Raw genomic sequence first — 23,399 nt, 5'->3', positions numbered from 1 at the left:
TTCTTACTAGAAGACTAGAAAATTTAGAGTGGTAACATTTGGCGATTCAAAGCAGGCTTCTGTCCCTCTTAATTAAACAAATCCCTCAGCACTGCAGGAGCAGGCTGCTTTCCAGGATAAAAGAGATGTCACACAGATGTTTCCAACAAAATTTCCAAAAGCTTTACCTTGCTGGGAAAGAATGACTCCATTCAAAGTAAGAATTTTACCAATCCTATAAGAATGAACACAAGCACAAGGACTGGAATTTGCCTCCTTTTAGAGGAAAACACATACACAATGTACAACCAGACACTTATTCAGAATGTCCAGATGTCTTCACTGTGCCGGGGAATTATTTTTAAAACTCCACAGAAATAAGAAAGGGCACTAAGAGAATGATGAGAAGGTGTTGCAAATCTGAGAAGTGAGAATACACAGACCTCTCTTGGATTGCCAACTTGATTAGCTCTTCTCCTTTATGGAAAGATGCTTTAGCCCAATATTGACATGCCAAAAGGAAAACCCAAAACTTGTCTGATTTCAGGTCAAAGGTGAAAGAAAGAAATGCCAAGAAGACAAATGCTTACAGAAGAGACCTGTGAAACAAGGCAGTAAAGATAGGTTTTATAGATCTGTAGTACAGAAGATGAAATCCAGGGTGGAATAGATCATGTCTGCTTGTGAATTTTAATGCAGATCATGGAACAAGAGGGCATACATAAAAATTAGGGAGAATCTGATTTGAAACAGATGTCATGCAGCCCTTCATTGCAAAGAGTCATAAATGAATGTATGGAGTATCAGGCAGAAAAGAACTATCCAGGTGAAGAATACTGAATGTTTTTTTTAAAAAAGAAAAATATTGCATATCCTCTCCATTTGGAAGAGATTATAAAATATTATGAGCCTCCATTGGACGAGCAAAGCCAATTTCTTCAAATACGAATGTTAACTGTTTTATTTATTTATCACTTCAGAATAACAGAACAACAAAGCCATTCACAAATAATAAATGATGATTACAGAGCCCAGAATTAACGTGTGGATGAAATTCTGGGTTTTTGATTTGAAGTCTGTCATTCTACTGTCTTGGCATTGTAGCCTCATATAGTGGATTTGGAGATTTCCAAATTATAGAATATTAGACTATTTTGAAGACTAGTATTCTATAACATGTATTTTATTTTTTAAAAAATGTAAGGAAAGAGAATAGCTCCTTCATTGCTGCTCTATGATAATCTAATGTTCTCCTGAGGAACTTTTGTTTTATTTAATGGACACTTGAAATTGAATAAACATTTCTTATTGGCTACTAGAAATTTTAGAGCTCCATTTAGTACTCACCCAAAGCAACTGAGTAACTTCTGACATAAGTATTTCTGTGCGTTGCCAACCCCCTCTCCATCTTAAGTCATTTCCTTACAGTGGTTTTAACTTTCTTCTTTTGCAAATATTTTTATCAGATTCTAATTTGTTCTATTTTCCATAGTTTTTAAATAACTTTAAATTATTTGAAATAAAGGAAGCACAATTAATTAACTATTTGGATCTTTCCTATAGAATTGAACCATAAAACATCACAGCCCTGATCACTAGTTTATCTCGATTTAGTTCATACTGGCCTTATATGAGATATCCAGAAAACATGATTTATAGGGTAGCCAATACTGTCTTCTTGTGTCAAATAAGACTATACAAAGAGTTTCAAATAAGACTGTAATCAACAAAGCAAACATCAAATCCTTAGAATGAATACAGAAACTGAGAATTTTCTGAAACGTCTTTTTCTATAAAACACCCACACATACACCCATGTTTCATAGGGACTCAGAAAGTGTCCCTTGCCTCTGCAGTTCCTAACCCAATGTCTCAGCAATGAATCCTGCTTTCAATATTATGGTGCCAAAATCCCAATCCTTGTCAGAATCCATATTTCATGACAGTAACTTGATCACTGAAATTGGCATAGGTACATAGTATATCATTTGTCATGAAATGAACAGAAAGGAGAAATTTCTTGTCTATTTTTCCATAGTGGTATCATTTTTTTTTCTTCTTTCTTTTTTATTCTTCTAGTCTTAGAAGCTCTTTTTTATAGCTCAAGATCACAAAACTTAGGCCACACGGCCATGATGGTACTCAATGAATTCTCTCCTTATACACTACCTGTTTTTGATTGCAAGTGTTTGGGGATGGAAGGAAATAACTAAAGTTAACAGGTGTCACAAATTCGCAAACTCTCATATACAATAACCTGCCCAAATACATATTTTGTATATCTCTTCCTTAATAGCTTTTTAAAATAACCCAGACATTAGCATTTCTCATCTTTCAACTCATCCTAGCAAAATAAAAACTACAAATATGGTTTAATAAAAGGAACATATCTGCCTGCTATTTATCTTTGTACTAAAACCACAGTTTCAACAAATTTCAGTTTCTTAAATGCTTATCAAATTTCTCATCTGTTTCTCACAGAAGAGAATGTCCTTATCTCTGGCACAACTTTATTTTTTATAAATTTTTGAAGTACAAATACAGTCACAAAACAGAGGAACAATAAAGAGGAGGAGGAGGGGAAAATGACTTAACAAGAGGGTCACCACAATGATACCATGGGAACTTTTTCAAAATATATACAACCTTTCTTTACTATCCTACTTCCCAAATTGTAAACTACACATTTTTCACATGGAGTAGGATAGGAAGGGAAGAGAGTGTTTCTACTTTTTTGTTTGTTGGTCTGTTTGTTTTAAAGATTTACTTATTTATTCATGAGAGACACAGACTGAGAGAGAGGCAGAAACACAGGCAGAGGGAGAAACAGGCTCCCTGCAAGGAGCATGATGTGGGACTCAATCCTGGATCCCGGGATCACGCCCTGAGCTGAAGGCAGGTGCCTAACCGCTGAGCCACCCAGGCATCCCAAGAGAGTGCTCCTAGTTTTATCATCTCTTGTCCAGGTTCTATGAAAGACTAATTAATTAGTGTTTTAACCACTGTGTATAGGTCTCTAACTGTACTTTATCCTTAATACTTGCAAAGCTCTACTCTGGCTAGTATTTCAACCTACCAGAGGGGCAATCATTTTCTGAGAATGTGGTGTGAGAGCAGAGAAATACTTTCATAAGGATCAAATGAAATAGACTTGGATTTTTCCACTCTTAGGATTTGGTCCATACAGAGAAAAGAACATTCACAGCATAATCCAATCCGGTCATAGAGTATTTCACATTACTAGACTACACAGTATTCTATGGTGGTAAAAAAGTGTGTGGAAATTATTTTCTAGAGAACAACAACAACAACAACAAAAAAAAAAAAAAACGCTTTTTGCTAAATAAACTATAAACCATTCACTCATTGGAAACTGAAATTTCCAATTTCAAATTTTTAGACAAAAGTTTCCATTTATAACATTCTTAATCTAATGAATATGATGAATTCAACACCAAGAATGGTATCTCCATACATTGTGTAGCAATTCACAGCTCACAATGGACTGTAAAGCAGATTATCTCATTTGATTACAAAAATTCATTTTATGAATTTTTTCTGAACTTTTTAAAAAAAATTTCTGTCTGAAATTACAGAAAAAATGAAGTTCAGATAGATTAAATTACTTGCCTTGGTCATTCAGTGACCCCGCCAGGTCTTTGGTTCGTGGTCTAGTCTCTAATGCTCTATTTCCTGCAGGATAATATTAATTTCATTAAATTATTACAATTTTAAGAAGGTGACTCTGACATTATTCAGTTGTTTTACTATAGGCTAGGTTTTCTTCATCTAAACATTATCTTCCTCCTGATATCTTTTTGACAGTAAATTACTTGAAGAACTTCAATGTCACAATGGGCTGGACAGCAAAATTTACAGAAGGGATACGGAAGTCACAAAGCAGGTTCAGAGGCTGGTGTGTGTTGGTCTCTGAGAGCATCAGAAAGAAATCCTGGGGCTCTTATTAACAAAGAGTTGTTGACAGATGTTCTTATGGTTTGCATCTAAATGAGCAAAAACTATGCCTGTGCTGACAAAACAAAATTATTCTATCCTTTCAGCATAATGTACAATTAAATATTTTCTAAATATGGTTAAAGAGCTAAAAATAATAATGATTGACCAACATTATGATATTGCAGCAAAGAGAGACCCAGTTGTAAGGTGGATCAAATGTAAGTTAAGGAGCTTGCCAGAGCCATGAAAGAGTATATTCTCTCCACAAATGTCAACAATTTATTTTTATGAGCAGTTATTCACCAGAGAGGGTCAGGCACTATTACAGTCAATATAAGTGCCAGAAAGAGGCTTCTTCTCTGGCACATGCTATATTCCACCTCAGCAAAATAATGTTGATTTAAATGAATCTATAAAAGTCAACTTCAAAAAAATCACTTTAACATAATCTCTTATAGAAAATGGGAATGTTTGTGTTTACCTATTAGTACTGTAGGATAAGCTAAGATTTCTTTTTTTAAAAGATTTTATTTATTTGAGAGAGCGCAGAGGGAGAGGGAGAAGCAGACACCCTGCTGAGCAAAGAGCCTCAGTGGAGCTGGATCCCAGGACCCTGAGATCATGACCGGAGCTGAAGGCAGATGCTTAGCCCCTTGAGCCACCCAGGCACCCCTAAGCTAAGGTTTCTATATTATTTCAGTTGCCTATGTACCTGGAGCTGTGCAGCCAGTATCTTCTTACTCTTAATAAAAAACTTCTTACTCTTAAAAAAAAAAGGAAATGCTAGTCATGAAAAAGCTAAAATATTTGTTTAAAATTTTTAGTCAACAACAGGATCAAAATTTTAGAGAAAGAACTTCACTAGCCCATGCCATTACAAAATCTAACAAAGCTTTTCCTTAAATGTATACATTTTGAAGAAAAGGTATGAAGGAGGAAAGGGAGGACAGGATGAGGAGAAAGGAAGAAAGGAAAGTGGGCATCTGAAAATATAATTTGATGAGTTACATTTCTCCTAAATATTTACTATTAGATATTATTCAAATAATAAAATGGAGCTTTTAGGGAAATAACTATAGCTCGTCAACCATAATAGTATATGTCTCCAGACTATTTGTTTATTAACAAATCCGCTTTTACCACCAAATAATCCTTAATCATTTCAAGTGTGAAATTCATGAAATGTCATTTCCATTCATTCTTAGAATGTCATCTTGGCAGTCAGTGGAGAGAATTATAGGATTAAGAGCCCTGGCTATATATAAAACAAGGCAGAAACATAAAAATCTCTTCTTCAAATGCTAGACTGATGTAATGATTTTAATGGATGGATTCTATTGTTCTTCATTCTTAGGAATGGATCATATTTCTGGAAACTGACTTGACTGATTAGGTTTCATCCAGTCTCTCTGGATTTTGCTGCTGAATATGATCACTTCTATCACATGAACAGCAGGATCCAAGCATCTGCCTCTTTAGTACAACTTCCATGGTATTACTGTTGAATGTGTGAGCCAGTAGGATCTTGCTGAATGAAGTGCACAATTCAAATCATAAAATTTTTCATACACCAGAGAACACTTTGGAGGCAACCCAAAGGTGAAATACAATTTCTATCCCAATGAGCTATTTGCTACAGCCCCATGAGACACAAAAGAAAATAAGCTTTAAGAGCAATGTTTCTCAAAGGAAGTGTGTGACCAACTGCCTCAGAATTATCTATGGTGATGAATAAGAGATGAAGATTCCTGGGCATCTCTTCAGATATACACTATCATAATTTCTAGACATAAATCCCAAGCATCTGCACAAGCTCCCCTGGTGAGCCTAAAATTTTAAAAGCCACTGTTCTTGAAGCTAAAACTGCCCTAAAAATAAGTCTTAATTTATTTTTAAAAAGCCACCATCCTATTATTTCTTTCACTGTTTTAAAATCTTGGGTCTATACAACCCTCAGTCTCCAATGATATTCTCTTAAAGACTTACAAAGCCTGTTTGTGAACTGGACCAGTTTCTTACTCTAGGATATCATGTAACCCAAGTGGGTAGAGTATAGCAATGCTGAGAAAATGTCCCACTAGGGTGCCAAACATAAGACTTGAATGAAATAGTTTAATTCTTACTGCATCAAGAGAAATCATGGAATAGAATTTTTCAAAAATATGTTACAATAAAAATATGAATTTAGTTTTAGATTTCTTATTGACATTTATTTCCCAAACTAGATTATAGCACTGATGACACAGTATTAAGATGTACACATATAGCACATGGGTGGATGCATATGGCAGAAAAACGGCTGCTTTCTTTGCCATATCCACACTTGCCACATATCCTGGAACTTATTAAAATTCTGTTGAAGTGGTCAGACTGTTCTTAGTGTGCTTGTTTTTTCTTGGGGATATCCAGTGCCCTTTCAATGAGGAAACATTCAGTTACCAAGCTATTCCTGATTTAAAAATAATTTGCAAACTCTGCCTTGTAAACACTTACAGATCTACCACAGAAGTCCCTGGAGCTACCTTGGAAGTAGCCCAAATTTATCTCAAACATATCTTGCTCATGTAAAATAAATATTGAAACCATTATTCCAAAGAAACTATTTTTTCTAAACCAGTTGCTTTTCAAACTGAAAGTCAAAGGCGTCACAGAGGAGGTTGGAAAAGCAAAGTCATGTGTTTGGTGAAATTGCCAATTCAGAATAGGGACTGGAGGTACATTTGCATTCCTCCTCTTCTCACTGACATAGACTCTGCTGTTCATTGTCTCCCATCTTTTATAAAAGAAGAAAAATGACTCTAAATAAAGAGCTAAGCTCTAATCTAGGCTTATTCTCATAAACTTTCCATCTCCCTTCAATATTTCCTCTAGATCTGGGATTACAAAACTATGGCCCAACTAGCTTTGTAAACCAATTTTTATTGGAACACAGCCACACACACTTATTTACATAGCACCTATAACTGATTTCCCACCACAAAGTCAGAGGTGAGTAGTTGGAAAGATATCATAAGGCCCACAAAACTAAAAATATTTACTATCTGGTCTTTTACAAATAAAGTCTGCTTACTACCAATCCAGAGAATATTCACAGTTGCCTCAGTATTGATTCTTATCAATAGAGGCAGGTAGAAGCAGAGCTGCTAGATGCCAAGCATGATACAAGAGAAATTTCACTTCAATATTGTTGTAGGAAAAATAGCTTGATCAGTTCTATTTTCCTTAACAAAATAATTTCTTTCAAAAGCGAGGATTTCACTGAATTGCTATTTTGAAAAGGAGGTCAAAAATGACCAACACAGGGGCATCTGGTGGCTCAGTTGGTTAAGCGTCTGACTCTTGGTCTTAGCTCACGTCTTGATCTCAGGGCTGCTGAGTTCAAGCCTTTCATTGGGTTCCACCCCAAGCTTGGAGTCTACTTAAAAAAAAAAAAAAAATGACCAAGGCAAAGTAATGAGTGTGGAAGCACTATATCTCCAAATATTTCTCCACATACTATACCTGCTATTTTTGCTGTATGTTTGATCTTAATAGACATGTAACAGCCCTCCTAATTTCCCCAGATAAATACCAATACTTAATTATTTCTTCTTGTTCCCCTACATTCTCCATTCATTCAGTCAGGCAACAATTATTTAGCAAGTACCTAGTATGTGTCAGTCCCTGTCCTAGGTACATGGTATACAACAGTGAATAAATGGATATGGGTCAGCTTTCACAGAAAGCCTTGTCAGGTATAAATTTTAAACAAGATGGTCTTATATTTAAATAAAAAGAAAAGAGAAAAAATCAAACTCATAAATGTATTTTTCTCAGATTAAGTATATTACTATGTTATGATAAATAATTCAACTTTACTGCAAAATATCATTTTAAAATATAATAATATAGATTACTGTCATTATATTTTCTACATCATAACTTCCTTTTTACAGTAGTCAAAACCATTTTGTTAGTATTTTTGTTAAAAACTTGGGTAATCTCCAGAAACCAATATTGTACTGTATTTAAGTAAAATTTAAATAAAAGTATAAAAATTTATTTAAATCAAACAACTTTGGTAATCCTACTCACAGAGCTTACTGAAAAGGATATTCAGAAAAGTAAACCTGTAGATATTAAGATATAATGAGTTCTAGGAGAGGGGATATGCAGAACATTAGGGAAGCAATGTGGTAGAAAATTGGGGAAGAGGTGTTCTCTGATAGAGGTGGTAGGAAATTTTTAAAAGGAGGAAATGAGGAGGAAATGAGGAGAGGAGAGGATACCAAATTGTTCATGTCCATGTTGACTGTGTAATGAATTTTGGTTGCTGTCTGTTTGGTTGGTTGCCTATTTTAACTAACTAAATGGGAAGCAATTGGAAGTCTTCAAAAAGGACAGGATGATCACATTTTTCTTCATGAAGACTACTCTTTTGTCTACTCAGAATATGCAACAGACCAATGCAACAGAATAAAGACTGCAGGAAGCTGGGAATCACTTGGAAATCACATATTGATATTCAAGGAAGAGATGACAGAAGCTAATCTCTGGCGATGTTAGTAGAGATGAAATTAAGTAGAGAAATTCAAAAGGCATTAAAGTCAACAGGAAATAATAATTTACCAGATTTGGGGGCTGAAGTAAAAAAAGAGAAGCAATCAAGAAAGACTTAGTTTATTTTGTTTGTTTTTTATTTCTTAGAGTTCTTTTGCCTTGGACAACTGCCTGAGTTGTGTGGCATTTGCTATGACTGGAACTTCAGAGGGATGGCAGGATAGAAAACATGGTGAGTTCAACTTGCGATACTGAGTGTTTAGTACCTGGGAAACATTTATATGACTTATGGCATATGCAGTAGGGTATGAGGAGCCATCAGTCTATCAAGAATAATTGAGAGAATTGGAATTGGAATGGATAAGATTACCCAAGCTGCATATTTGGAATGAATGAAATAGGACCCAGAACTGAATTCAGAGTAGAGCAAATTCTGGAAAAAAATTTTTTAAAAAGTTAGGAAGGTGTGGCTAAGTAGGTAGGAGGATATATGTTGAGTTTTGAATCAGAGTGAAAAGAGAAAGTTTAATGAGGAAAAGAATGGTCAAATGTAACATATATTCTTGAGAAAAAAAATTATGATAAAACCTAAAATATGTTCCTTAGATTTACTGTCATTGCCAATTATGGTGACAGCAGTTAGGAGAGGGGCAGAAGCCATGCTGCAGATGGTTGAGAAATCGACAAAGAAAATGAAGTGGAATAACAAATTTAGAAAACGCTTTTCATATGTTTAACTATGAAGGAGAAAAGAGAGATAAATGAGCAGCTAGAGAGAAACATTAGAAGGAAGTTATGACCAGGAAAGCACATAAATGAGGCTTCTAGAGAACTCCCAATATTCTGTTGCTTAACCAGTGGATAGACACGGTTTGTATTCCAAAAATTAAGATGAACTTTATAATTTGTGTGCTTTTTGTTTGTTTATAATGTTTGCCAATTTAAAATATATACAAATATATGTTTAAGACCAAAAAAGAAACATAAAAAGTAAACCTAAAAACATCTGTAAAATGTGTGTGAATATATTTATAAATCCCCACTGAAAGTAACTGCTTTTTAAATCGTCTGTATTTGGAAGACATATCATGTTTTTCGATAGGGATATCAAGAATTGTGGAGATGTAAATTCTTCCAAATTGATTTATAGATTAAAAGCAATTCCAGTCAAAATCCAGAGTTTTAATGGGATAAAATAAACTAATTCCAAAATTCATCATTAAAAAGGCCCAGAGACAACAAAAACATGCCTGAAAAATAATAAGATAACTTGTCATATATCAAAGAGTTACTATAATGTATCATAAATATAACAGATACAAAATATCAAGATAAAGAATATGAGTGAATAGAGAGATAACAGAAATGAATCCACAATATATAAATGACTTCTAACTGAGCTGACATTGCAGGTTGGTGGCAAAGGCTGGGCTCTTCAACAGAGCTTCTGGGAGAGTTGCTATTCATCTGAGGGGAAAAAAAGGAAAAAAAAAAAAAAAACAAGGAAAAATAGGGTTCTTCACATTATACACAAATCTGAAATTCCAGATATATTAAGTACTTCCTTTTTATAAAACAAAAATCTATAAACCTTTAAGTTGACAATTAGCAAGCTTGGGGTAGGAACAAATCATTAACAAGATATAAAAGATACAATCATAAAGAAAATGATACATTTGGCTGCTTTAAAATCAAGAATGTCTGTTCCTGAAAATACATCATGAAGAGAATAAACAGACCAGCTGTAACTTGTAAGATGATATATGCAGCATCTGTAAACACGGATTAGTACTTAGGATGTGTAAAAGTTCTTATTAATAAAAAAAAAAGACAACCTAAAGTAAAAATTGCAAAGGCATGAACAGGCATTTTGCAAAAGAAGAAACAAATGCATCATGAAAATGTGTTCATCCTCATTTGTAATCAGGAAATATAATTTAAATCTACATGGAGGTAAAATTTTATGCAAAAATTTAAAAGTGAGTCAATGTTCATCTGTGCCAGAATGTGGGACAAGAGGACTTGTCCACTTAGCCACTGCTAGTGCATATGTAAATTGGAACAAACACTTTGGAAAATATTTGGCATTTAAAGTTGAACATACGCACATGCTACAGCCCTGTAATTCTACTCCTAGGAGAAAATCTTACATCTACATACTGGGAGACTTGTATAAGAATATGCAAAGCAGCATTGTTCCTATAAACAAACCACAAATGTTTATCAAAACAAATGTTCAACAAAATGTGTTAAGCTATTGTTGCTACATTGTTATGTGTGCTATGTGGAGTGGAGAAATAAAGTGTGGTGCATTCATATATTGAAATTCCCTACTCAATGAAAATGAGTGATATAGTACTATACATAGTAACAAAAGTGAATCTCGAATAATGTTGAGCAAAAGATGTAAGGTATAAAAAACATACATCATACATTATGATTCCACTTTCACAGAGTTTAATACCAGCATACAATTAGGTTATATACATGTAGTTGGACACAGAATACAGACAGGGAAAAGATTGTGATCTGGGAGGGTTATGGGCATGTTTTATTTCTTAACCTGGATGATGGATACATGGCTGTTTATTTTATTTTTATAATTTTATTGTACATATGAATTTATATACTCCTTTGTATAAAGTATTTTCTAAATATTTCTAAGGAAAATATCCTATGCATTAAAAGATATAGAATCTTTGATGAGAAAAAAATTTCAACTAATAGACATTTTGAGATTGATTTTTTGTTGTTTTTAAATCCCTTAACATAAAATAGGGAAGCAGTAAATAGCTAGGAAAAAAGTAAAATAGTCTAACAATAATGGCCACTAGAGGAAAAAAAAAATTTAAAAAAGACTCTAAATGGAGTAAAGTAGAAGGAGGATACAGGGAACTAAAAAATATTGAACACAGTATAAACAAAAATTTGCACAATGTTTTCTGCATGCCACTTTATTTATGTCACCTCCAAAAATATAAAGAATTAAAGATTCAAAAACCACAGAAAAAATAAAATCACTATTTTTCTAGAAAAAGCAGAGGGAAATTATTAGCTTCACTTTGTACGTATTCATGAGGGAAAAAAGTTTACTGTTTGTTTTCATAAGTCATGTTTCATCAGTGTGAAAATTATAGGCAAAAAAAAGAATATTTCAACATGAATATATTTAAAAATTTCATCATCTTTGTAGCTAATGTCATGTAACAAAGACATGCAAAGAGATTTGCCATACTAAAAGAATATTTATTTATATGGCTGTGTACAATTATTAACCTGCAAAAGAGCCCAAATCCTAGAAGGTGTAAGATTATACTTAGGTGGTATTATGTATTTTCTTCACAGGAGGTAGCTGGTTACTTGAAGGAACTAGGAATGAGTTTTCCTACTTTGAACCTAGTCCAAGTGGTGAATGAGTCATGACCAAATATTTTCACAACCTACTAGACATTCAGTGATCTTTGAGACACGAGCTGATGGTCTTCCATCATTCTTTGGTGGGCAGGTGTCACCACCACTAATTAGGCTTTTGCTTAAAATCTGCCCAGGGGAGGAGAGGGCAGAAATCAAGGAGGTCTTTTGACTGAACAGCCCATTCATGGCCTGTGGTGGTCCTAGCCAGGTTGGCACAGAGGCTCCTAGCCAAGGCTGGCTGGTAAACGTAGTATGTCCGATGTAATAAAGAGGGGGTATTACACATTATAGAACTGTCAGTCTGGCTCCTTTACAGCATTCAGTTGGCACTGACAATTTTTAAAAATGTAGGTTAAGGGCACCTGGGTAGCTCAGCCATTGAACGACTGCCTTTGGCTCAGGTCATGAACCCCGGATCCTGGGATCAAGTCCCACGCTAGAGTCCTCACAGGGAGTCTGCTTCTCCTTCTGCCTATGTCTCTGCCTCTCTCTGTGTGTCTTCATGAATAAATATATAAAATCTTTTTTTAAAATGTAGGTGTATTGCTGAATAAGCCTTTATCTGAATCAGCCATTTTTTAAAAGATTTTATTGATTTATTCATGAGAGACACATACAGAAAGAGAGAGAGGCAGAGACACAGGCAGAGGGAGAAGCAGACTGCATGTAGAGAGCCCAACATGGGACTAGATCCCTGGACCCCAGGATCACACCCTGGGCTGAAGGCAGCACAAAACCACTGAGCCACCCAGGTGTTTTTGAATCAAACCATTTTGAATCTCAGTCCCAGAAACTTTATATCTGACATCTCATACAACTCACTGTGGTACATTCTAGTAAAAATCTATCAGCCACAGATCAGAAGAATCTTAGAATAGTAGATAAGCAGGTAAATGTGCTTCATAAGTATCAAGGTTATACTATAGATGTAGTCTTTAAAAACTGGCCAGAAAACAACATTCCCAAATAACGATACTTTCCTCCTTATATAGAATTTTACAATTTATCAAATGAGTTCACATATCACAAGAGATGAAAAAATTTATTTTTAGAGGTAAAAATTTTGTCCAAGCTCAGAGAGGTAATATTGAATCAGGACATATTCTGAGTAGAAGTTAAACTTCCCTGTTGGATCCACTATTATATGGATGCCTAGAACCAAAAACAAGAAGAGTGATAGTGGCTGCCATTTTTAGTGAGCACCTACTAAGTGTGAGGCATCGTGTTATGCAGTTTATACTTCTGTGTCTAAATTTAAAATACTGAATTGTATTTAAATGCATAGTAAGATCTGTCTATGCTGAATCCTTTTATCATAATAAAATTTTTTTTTATCAGTTTTACAAGTTTAAATGTCCACGTTTTGTTCTCCTTAACTGGAGCATACTTGTACTGACTATATACAGAGAGCAAACTGCACTGATTTTATATATATGTAAAATATATATAATTATATTATTGTTATATATCCCTATAGATGTTATACTATAATGTTATATTGTTTATTTTATATTTATATAATTTATAATTATTGTATAGATATAAGCATATGTATGAAATTGGCCACAAGGATAAGGATTGATCATGTCACTAAATTGTAAAAAGAATTCCTGAAAGATCAATATTTAAAACTAAAATTTTTCTTGGTCACTGTTTTATTTTATTCTTTATCCTTAGTATCAGAAAAAAAAACATTGTTTAGTGTAAAAGTGAAAAGTAGTAAAGTCCTCTCTAAATTAAAAGTGTTATCTACGTAGCTGCTGATAACATTATTTATGAAAACCATCACAATTACCCTAAAAGGTTCTATTTAACAGATATTTATTGACAATATTCTGTGTTACGAAAGCAGGACATATGCAAAAGTAAGATCAGAAAATATTATCCTTAAGAACTTTACAGTCTAGAAAGAAGAATAAGAAACACAAGTAGAAGATAATGAATATTGGGCAGCCCTGGTGGCACAGCAGTTTGGTGCCTGCCTTTGGCCCAAGGTGTGATCCTGGGGTCCTGGGATCAAGTCCTACGTCAGGCTTCCTGCATGGAGCCTGCTTCTTTCTCTGCCTCTCTCTCTCTCTCCCTCTCTCTCAATCTGAATAAATAAATAAATCTTAAAAACAAAAAAAGAAGATAATGAATATTGAGCAGAATCAAATATTCAATGTCTTTAAGTTCTTCTAATAGACAAGAATATACTTTAACATAAAATATGTTAAAATTAACATTTCGACAATAGTAATCTTCTAAATCATCTGATTGTCCTGAGAGTGGGTTGAAATAGCATTATTTAGTCACAAAACTGACACCTAGGAATAAAGAAGGATGAGGGACAGGTGGTGTCTCTTCATTCTCATTGATTTATTTCAGCTCAATTAACTGCATTTGTCTACATAACCAGCAGAAAACATTTCATTCTGATATTTTTCATTAAATACAAAAGCCTTCAATTATACACTGAGAGGCAAAGGTAATAAACTAAAAATCTCTGCTTCAAGTACAGTATCCAAGAAGGAGAATTTCAAAATCATTAGCCCACTTAAATATTCTTCATTTCCCATCCCAACCTCCCTGCCTCCTCCTGACAACTCACACGTACCCACAAACACATACACACAACCTGAACCAGTCGTTCTGATATACAAAATCCTGATTGTACATCTAATATTTTAAAGTCCACTTTTACTCTAACCTGAACCAAACGTTGTTACTGATAAACAGTATATAATTTGTGGCAACTTAGTATGAATCCTTTAACATAGTCCCATATGTTAGAGACGCAGAAAAAATAATATGACACAGATTTCTGAATCTCCTTTTAGTTCAGAAATCTTATCATGCAATAATTAAAGACATACTAAAAATCCAAATAAAGAGACCATTTGCTGTATAGATCTATAAACTGGATATTGGTGTTACAGATGCCAAAACACAAAAAGATTAGCTCTCAGCTCCATTCCCGCTGAGGAAGTTCCCTGAAGGATGAAAGACTCTGGAACAAAGTGAGATGCTTTAGCTGATCAAGCCCTATTTGGTCACTTTCATCTTTGCGATGCATGGAAAAGGAGCCCCTTTCCTGCCAGCTCTTGGCACTGTGACCAAGGAGAGAAATAAAGGGAGGCAAGGCAAGGCCAGTACAAAAGGGGAAGTGGTTAAAGGCAGCAGCCCATTCCAAAGAAACAAAGGTGCTGGCAGGAGATGTTAACAAGGAAGATGCTTGTGCCTCCATGGTAAATAGAATGGCAATGGCCTAATAATAAACCTGAAAGACACAAGTGAGGATGGCTGCATGCAAAGTGGGGGAAAACCTCCCAATTACTGCTTTAGACAGCCCTATTAATCCTTAGGAGCACTCCCTACAAAAAGTCTATTCAATTTTTCCTCAATGTGTTCTGTCTAATGGGAGCGGTATTATGTCTGACACTGAGGGTAATTACCTCATGAGAATTTCACATACAGAGAAGTAAAGTCTTTAATTTTCTGCAGGTGTCTTGGACACATTCTGCATAATTCTTTGCCCCAAAATGAGGTGCACATTCCTCTTCTGCAGAGCTGCTTTCAGATTGGGATGGTTTGCATTTGAGGACTAAGTAATAGTCATTTATCTCAGCCATTAGGGAAAGCAGCACATGGTATATTCTCCCTTCATCACATTACAAATGTCATTAATATCTTCAGCAAAGCTTAAACATGCATGCATCTTTATACATAGTATTTATGTATGTATTATGCGTGTGTGTGTATATAGACACACACACGCATAAACCTTATGAAAATACTCCACTGGGTCACAACCATTACCAGTAGATAAGTAGTTAGATAATGTGTAGTTGCTCTACACATTAGTTATGAGAGTTCCAACAGACTATAACCCTGCAGGGAGGCACTTAACTGTTTACTCCTGCCAGTTCATGAAACTGGGGAACAACTGAAATCATAGAAAGGCTAAATGGAAAGGACAGTATTTAAGGCCACTTTGTTTCCTGAAATAATTACATATGTAACATGTCTTGTTGATTTATTCTAAAGACTCTTCAGTCAAACATAAATGGATTACATTTTGCTGAACTACACACAGAGCAGTTTTATTATTTTAGCATCACCTGACAGCAAAGATATAACAGAGGGAAGGTTTAATATAACAGCTTAGTAAAATATGCACCAGGGAGAGAAAGACCTTTAAAAAAATTACTTCTCAACAATGGAGTGGTCGAATATACAGAAATAGGTTGTAACACAGCAAACTTCACTCAACAGAAAAATGATTAAACATCTCTTGGAGTTGCTAATTTACTAATGAAACATTCTTATAGAGTGTAAGAATAGAGTTAATTTTATTCTTTTCTATTATGTGTAAATTACATGAACAAGACCATGACATTTAGCATAATATATGTTCCTCATAATCCAGTGTTTCTTAAAAATCCACATAATTAATCAGGGGGAAAATGGCACAGAAGTCATCACAATATGTCATAGAAACCGACATGACCAGATCTTTTATTTCTAAATTGTTCCCACCTTTAAAATGCAATGATTTTATATTTCAGAATCTATGCCTGTGGGGGGCATTCAGATTGTTGCCCCAAAATACCCTTAATCCCAGCACTATCTGCTGTAGATGGGCTCACAAATAAATCAAACTGTTCACATTTTATCTGGGTGTTAAACACTGTGGAACATTGTGATTGTGTTCAGGTCCCAAAAAACCTGACCCAGTCTAATGAGAACCTTTTTATGAATGTTTAATTTAGGTAAAAATTAACATCTCCCGGAGAACACGTTATCTTTAATTTTCATTGTGAAAGGATGTAAGACTTCAATAAATTATCCATAGGAAGAACTATCTTCTTTTCAAAAGCCCAAGGCATCCTTTCAGAGAGAAGACTAAGGATGTACTTATGTTCTTCTTCTCTAAACCTGAAAACCCCAGGACATACAGCTATCAGTGCCTCTGGTAAGTATAAAGAAATGCTGTCCTTGGCTTCCATTATTTCCTAATCTACCCAGGCAGGACAAGACATACATCAAGGCATTAAGTCTTAAATTTATCAGCGTCTCTTAAAACTTCCTCAATACTCTCTGGAGGCTGAACAGCCTGTGAAAACTGACCTAAAAACTTCCATAACTAAACAGATACACAATACATACTCTGTAATTCAATAAATAGTATAGACTTGCTAATGCCCAGTTACCCAACATGTTCAGTGTTAATCACTATGGTTGCTCTAATTTCTTAATGCAAATGTCTACAGGCAAAGGTGAAGAAGCTTCCAGTTACTGACTTACCTCTCTACTTAGAAGATAGTACCAATACACTATGTTTCTCTTTTATATGAAAGCTGAAAGAAAAGCTTAGTTATCAGCTTAGTTATATAACAGGATGCTTTTTGAAATCTTTATGCACAAGTTCCAAATTTCTCTCTATGAACTTGTTACCATGGCTATCAAACACTGCACTGTCGTATAATTCTTCTGTATCTTTTTAAAAAGATCTCATAAATTAGATCAAGTTAGTAAACACTAAGACTAGTTGAACTTAAATCTCAAAAATAATTCTGCATAAAATATTCAAAGTAGGATAATTTTCACTAAATACCCTAATGTTCACTGCTTTTTCATAAAGGTTTTTCACATATTCAAACTCTTGGCAATTCAGAACAGATTCAGGAAAGAACATTACCTCTTACCCAAGAATTAGTTCCAAACTAATACAGATGATGGAACAAGAAGGCATACATGGGAAATAAAATGTGAAACAGATGGCAGGAAGCCCTATGTGAGGAATTATACATGCATAGATGATGTGACCAAAGAAATTCTGTTACAAACACTGGGTCTATTCAAAAGATGGTCAAGAAGAAACATGAAATGAAATAGTCTAACCAATAAGTGGTCATCAGTAGGCAAAAAATATATTTAAAGTTTACTTTTAGTGATGTAATTTATATTAAGGTATTCTGGTCTCTCTAGCAAAAAATGAAAACAGAACGTGCATTATTCATCCTCATTTGCATGCAATAATTCTCATAAAAATGAACTGAGTGGGACATGTGTTCAAAGGCTGTGTGGACTTCTATATGTTACAAGAAAAAGCATTATAGCAGAGTAGTACTATTCATGGCTTTATCAATTGTATGAAAAGATGAATGTTGGTTCAGAATGTGTGTGCTAAGTATAAAGAAGAATGTATTTATTAGCACCCAGATTACTTTTCAGTCTCTAAACTGATTTATTTTAGGTGTCTCTGACATCTAATGCATCCTGAAGATTTTAATTTTGAAAATTAAAACAATAACATGGATTAGTACCCCAAAATTGAAGTTATGAAATTTCAACATCTTACAAAATCATATTTAAGGGGTAATAGAGATGGATTTATGTAACACATTCTAGATATTTCTAATTCTCATTCTATTCAATGTAGCACAATGATGACTTTCACAAAATATATGGGGACTGTCAGCTTTAGTCACACTTAAAAAATATTAAGACAAAATAACTCCTTCCTAGCTTTTTTAAAAATTGATTTTGTGTTAAAAGCTATATGAAAATGAAAGTGCCAGAGCATCATTATTTTATTGACCACTTACTAGGTGCTAGCCACTATTCTATTGGCTTCACATATAGTAGTAGCTCTTTTATTTTTTTATAGTAGGTCTTTTAATCCTTAGAATCCTCTAGAATCATTTACTATTACATATCCCTACTTTATAGATAAGGAGATTAAGTAAGTTTTCCATAGAGTCAAGCTGCAGAGCTGAAATCCAAACCTAGCTCCAAAATTCATTCACAGAACTATTATACTGTCTTTTCTGTAGCTAACACAATGATAAATATTGTACTTTAATTCCCAACAAATGTAGCAAGATGTTGCTGATCATCAGTAAAGGATCTATGTCTATAGTTCCTATTGAAACAATCTTTGTCTTGAATTAGCTTATTCACCTGTTATTCTCCATCATCTAAAACTAAAGGACATTTCTTTTGAAAACATTTCCCTTACTAGACCTAAATGAATAAAATGCCCTGATTACCCACTAAACTATTCTCTGTAAATTTATACCCACAATTGAGTAATTAAATAAATCAATGAATGAATATGTTTATATGTGTATATGTATGTGTGTGTAGGTGTGTTTATGTGTGGTAATGTTTATCCCTCCAACTGGAATCAATAAGAATGGCTTCAAGACTTACATAATCTAATACTAATTCCTTTACACAGCTGTGCCACAAATAGATGATGTTTTATTCGTTTACTTATTTACTTATTTTTAAGTAATCCCTATGTCTAACACAGGGCTCAGATTTATGACTCTGAGACCAACTGAGCCAACCAGGTACCCCGATAACATTTTATAGTAATTTTGCAAAGCATCCTATTGTCAGAAACTATATTTAACTCTCTGACATTCAATTCAAAGTTTTATTTTATACACAGTTTTAAAATTTTTAAATCTGTATATATTACTTAAAATATTAAATTGAAAGGAAGAAATTTTAAAATAAAAACTTCCAAGTGTTATAAAGGCCAGTAGTTTCCAAACTTCTACACAATTTTTCCCATTATGTCTATACTCATCTGTATAGTCTATTCATATAAATGTTAATCACATCTAAAAAAAAATACCTTCACAGCAATGCCTTGATTAGTGTTTAACTGAACAACTGGATCCTATAACCTGATCAAGTGGACACATAAAACTAACCATCATAGGGGCTCACATGTAAATTTCCAATTTGGGGAACTTTGAACATCACAGAAAACCAATATTAGTGAAACTGGTTTTGTTATTCTAAATCTTAAGTAAATCTTAAAATTTCAATGATTCTGTAAATCTGAGCATATCAAATCTTAATTATACAAAAATTCCTTCCATATAATAATCACAATCCTACTGAGGAACACTACTAATGCAAAGGAAAGACATTTAGAGCTTGAAATGCAATCCGTAGACCACACAAAATACTGCAGTGTCCTATACCATATGCCATTTCAGCAATTGGAAAGAGAGTCTTGGCCTGACATCATACTGTTGTATGGCTTCCTTCCAAAAGACCAAGGGACAGGGAAAATTGGGAGTCACTACTGTACCCAGAAGCAACATATTAATGTCAAGTATAAATCTGATAGTACTGCATACATTACATCAGTCATCACATTCACACCTAATTTCATGACAAAATTAAGACTGGAAACTCCTAGCATTCTGGCATGTAGTTTCAGGGCACCGTCAAAACCTCATGTCACCTGAGGCACTCCAGGCAAAATTCCAGACTGCCTAAAGCACCACCTAATTTGCCTATGCAGCTGCATATTTTTGCTGCAGAGATAAACCGTGCAGCAGTGATACTTTCTTGCATTCGCATGTTACCAGAGAAGTGGCTTCAAAGGGCTTGTTTTTCCATCCTTCACACAAATTCTGAAATCATCAGTTCTGTATTTGCTTTCTGAGGGAGAAGTTGACCTTGGCTTGTATTTAATTTATGTGTTCTGCTCATAGCGATTAAGGCTGATTTGTAGTACATACTTTCCTAAAAATACTTTCCCTAGCATATCCATTCAAAATATTACGACAAAAATATTTGACAATTGTAATATAATACTGATTATTGTATCTCTGTTGTTTAGTGGATTAAAAGCAAAATATTTATGATCAACTCTTTCAATAGTTCTAGAAGAAACAATCTCAGATGTAATAACTACCCTTTAAATATTCTACTGTTCTAGATATGGGCACACAAGATATTCATGGAAAAATGGGTCACAGCCTCTCAAGAAGCTTACAGCCTTCTAAGGGAGAAAAAGAAGTAAAAAATAAAATATAGCACAGTAAGGGCAAATGTTGAGCCACTGGAGTTTGAGAAACTGAGAATTTCTTAGTATGACCCAGGCTCAGACTTAACATGAAGTGGAATAAAGCTATCTATGAAGCAGTATAAGGATTAAGAGACATTACTGAAAGCTCAATTCTAAAGCATGATTCTGTAATGATAGAAATCTATATAATAAATATAGACTGTTCTTGTTTAATCTTATCATATCATGTCATTCTGATTATAACCATTCTGATTGTAATAAATGATGTAACTGGGACTCAGAGGCATATATCCAGTCAATTTTGTTGAGTACTATAGTAGACAGAATAATTGCTCCCCAAAGATATCCATATCCTAATCCCTCGAACTTATGAATGTGTCACCTTACACAGCAAAAGGGAATTTGTAGATGTGATTAAGTCAAAGATCTTGACAGGGGAGATTATCCTGGATTATCCTGGTAAACCCAATAAAAGGGAGGCAGGAAAGTCAGACTCAGAGTAGATATGACAATAGAATAGTTTGGAGGAAGGGGCCCTGAGGTGAGGAATGTGGGCAACCTCTAGAAGCTGGAAGAGCAAGGAAATGGATTCTCCCCTGGAACTTCCAGAAGAAACACAGAACTCAAGGACTTGACCTCCTGACTGTAAGATAATAAATGTGCATTATTTTAAACTACTAATGTGCCAGGCATTATTTAAAGTGCTTAGCATGAATGAAATCATTGCAGACTCACTTACCATGAATGAGGTACTGCTAAGAAATTTGTATTATATTTAATCGTCACAGCAATACTTAAAACGTAGGCATTAACTTTATTGCCATTTTGAAAGCCAGGGCACGAAGAGTTAAAGTAGTCTGCCTAAGGTCCTACAGCTAGTCACTAACAAGCCTGGAGCCTGAACCCAAGCAATCCAGGCTACCCCTTGAAATGGGTTTTTTTTTCCACGTTCACACACTTAGTAAATATCTACACTGTATTTCCCAAAGAAAGCAGAACCTGAGAGGAAGGTTTGTGGGCAAGTAATTTATTTTAGGAATAGACCCTAAGAGATAGGAATAGAAAACATCATAGTAGTGAGGGAGAGAAGCTGAAAGCGAGTTCAAGGATGCCTTATAAAGATCATTTCAATGATAACAACAGGGGTTTCATCCCACTGATACCTTTGAGGAGTGTAAAGAATGCATCTCAGAATTGAATACTCAAGGGACAGCAGAAACAAATATTTATTCACTAGCTCACATTCCCCATTGACCAAAGGTTCCCCACTTAGTTTTAGCTTCTCACATTTTGAGGGCTGCACACCAACCAGAGTAGTTGTGTGGGCTTCCTTATCTCCCACATGGAAGCATCTGAGAAGGTGCATAGTGACAGGTACTCAATGCAAGTGAGATGAGGTTCAGTCATGTTACTCCTGCCCCAGCTAGTTGCTATAGCAACGAATTGGGGTACACCAAATGTAGGCTGAAAGAAGGTAACTTTGAGCCAAATAGGAATCCGACACAGTCTTTTGATTCCTAATTCCAGATTCTTCCTATTGTATCATTGTGCATCTCAAGTAATCACTATTTTTTGCATTGATATGATCTGATGTTTTGAAAGATTAGGTGTCAGTGAGGAGATCTGAGCAATAAAATGTATTCTTATAATATATTCCATGAAAAGTGGGTTATGTTGTTTTATATGGATTATTTCTGCCTCACTAAATGCCTCACTATATTCCTACAGACAGATGTAATAATAAATACCACTTTTGTTTTTTCTACAATACCCAGTTCAGCACTATACTCAAAATAGGAACTCAAAAAATATGTACTAATTAATGTTTATTTGAATTTCAACTTCTCAGATAATTGTATTAATAATTATGGCTAATAATTTAAGTAGTCCAGCTAAGGATTTTTATAAAATACTTTCTTCATATTCTCATGAGCCTGTCAAACCTGCTGCCATTCTTCTAATTTTAGTAGTTTAACTTTTTCACCCAAACAGAGTACATCATTTGCTTTCCATCACTGGACAGCAGAATCACCAAGCCTGAAAACTCAGAAAAATGTTTCTTTCTAGATGGGACTACAATAAAAATTTAACAAAATAAAGCTTCAATAAATTCCCAAGTGTAATTAATTCTATTTTTATAAATTTGTCACTTTTATAAAGAACACTTCTCAATTAAACAAAATGTATGGGGATCCCTGGGTGGCTTAGTGGTTTGGTGCATGCCTTGGCCCGTGATCCTGGACACCTGGGATCGAGTTCCGCGTCGGGCTCCCAGCATGGAGCCTGCTTCTCCCTCTGCCTGTGTCTCTGTCTCTCTCTCTCTCTCTGCCTCTCTCTCATGAATAAATAAATAAAATCTTTTTAAAAAAATGTACTCTACAGCAGGCCATTTCAACTATAGCAGCGTTAAAATGTAAGGATTATCAGTTATTGAGTCCAATTAAATAGCTGTAATCAAAACTAATCACTTGTTATATATTATTATTTAATATAACTGGCCAGTAAGTGAAAGACAGCCAAGCGTTTTGTATGTTAGCATCACAGGGATATTTCTTAGGATACAGTACTCTCTCCTTTTTTTTAAGTACTCTATATTTACCTTACATTCAAGACAAAAATATTCCCATGAAGAAACAGCCATACTAACATAATTAGAGAAATACAGAAAGTAAACTTAGCTATAAATAAT

This window comes from Canis lupus, chromosome 19, assembly GCF_003254725.2.
Source record: "Canis lupus dingo isolate Sandy chromosome 19, ASM325472v2, whole genome shotgun sequence".
NCBI lineage: Eukaryota > Metazoa > Chordata > Mammalia > Carnivora > Canidae > Canis > Canis lupus.
This window is presented reverse-complemented; position numbering follows the sequence as displayed.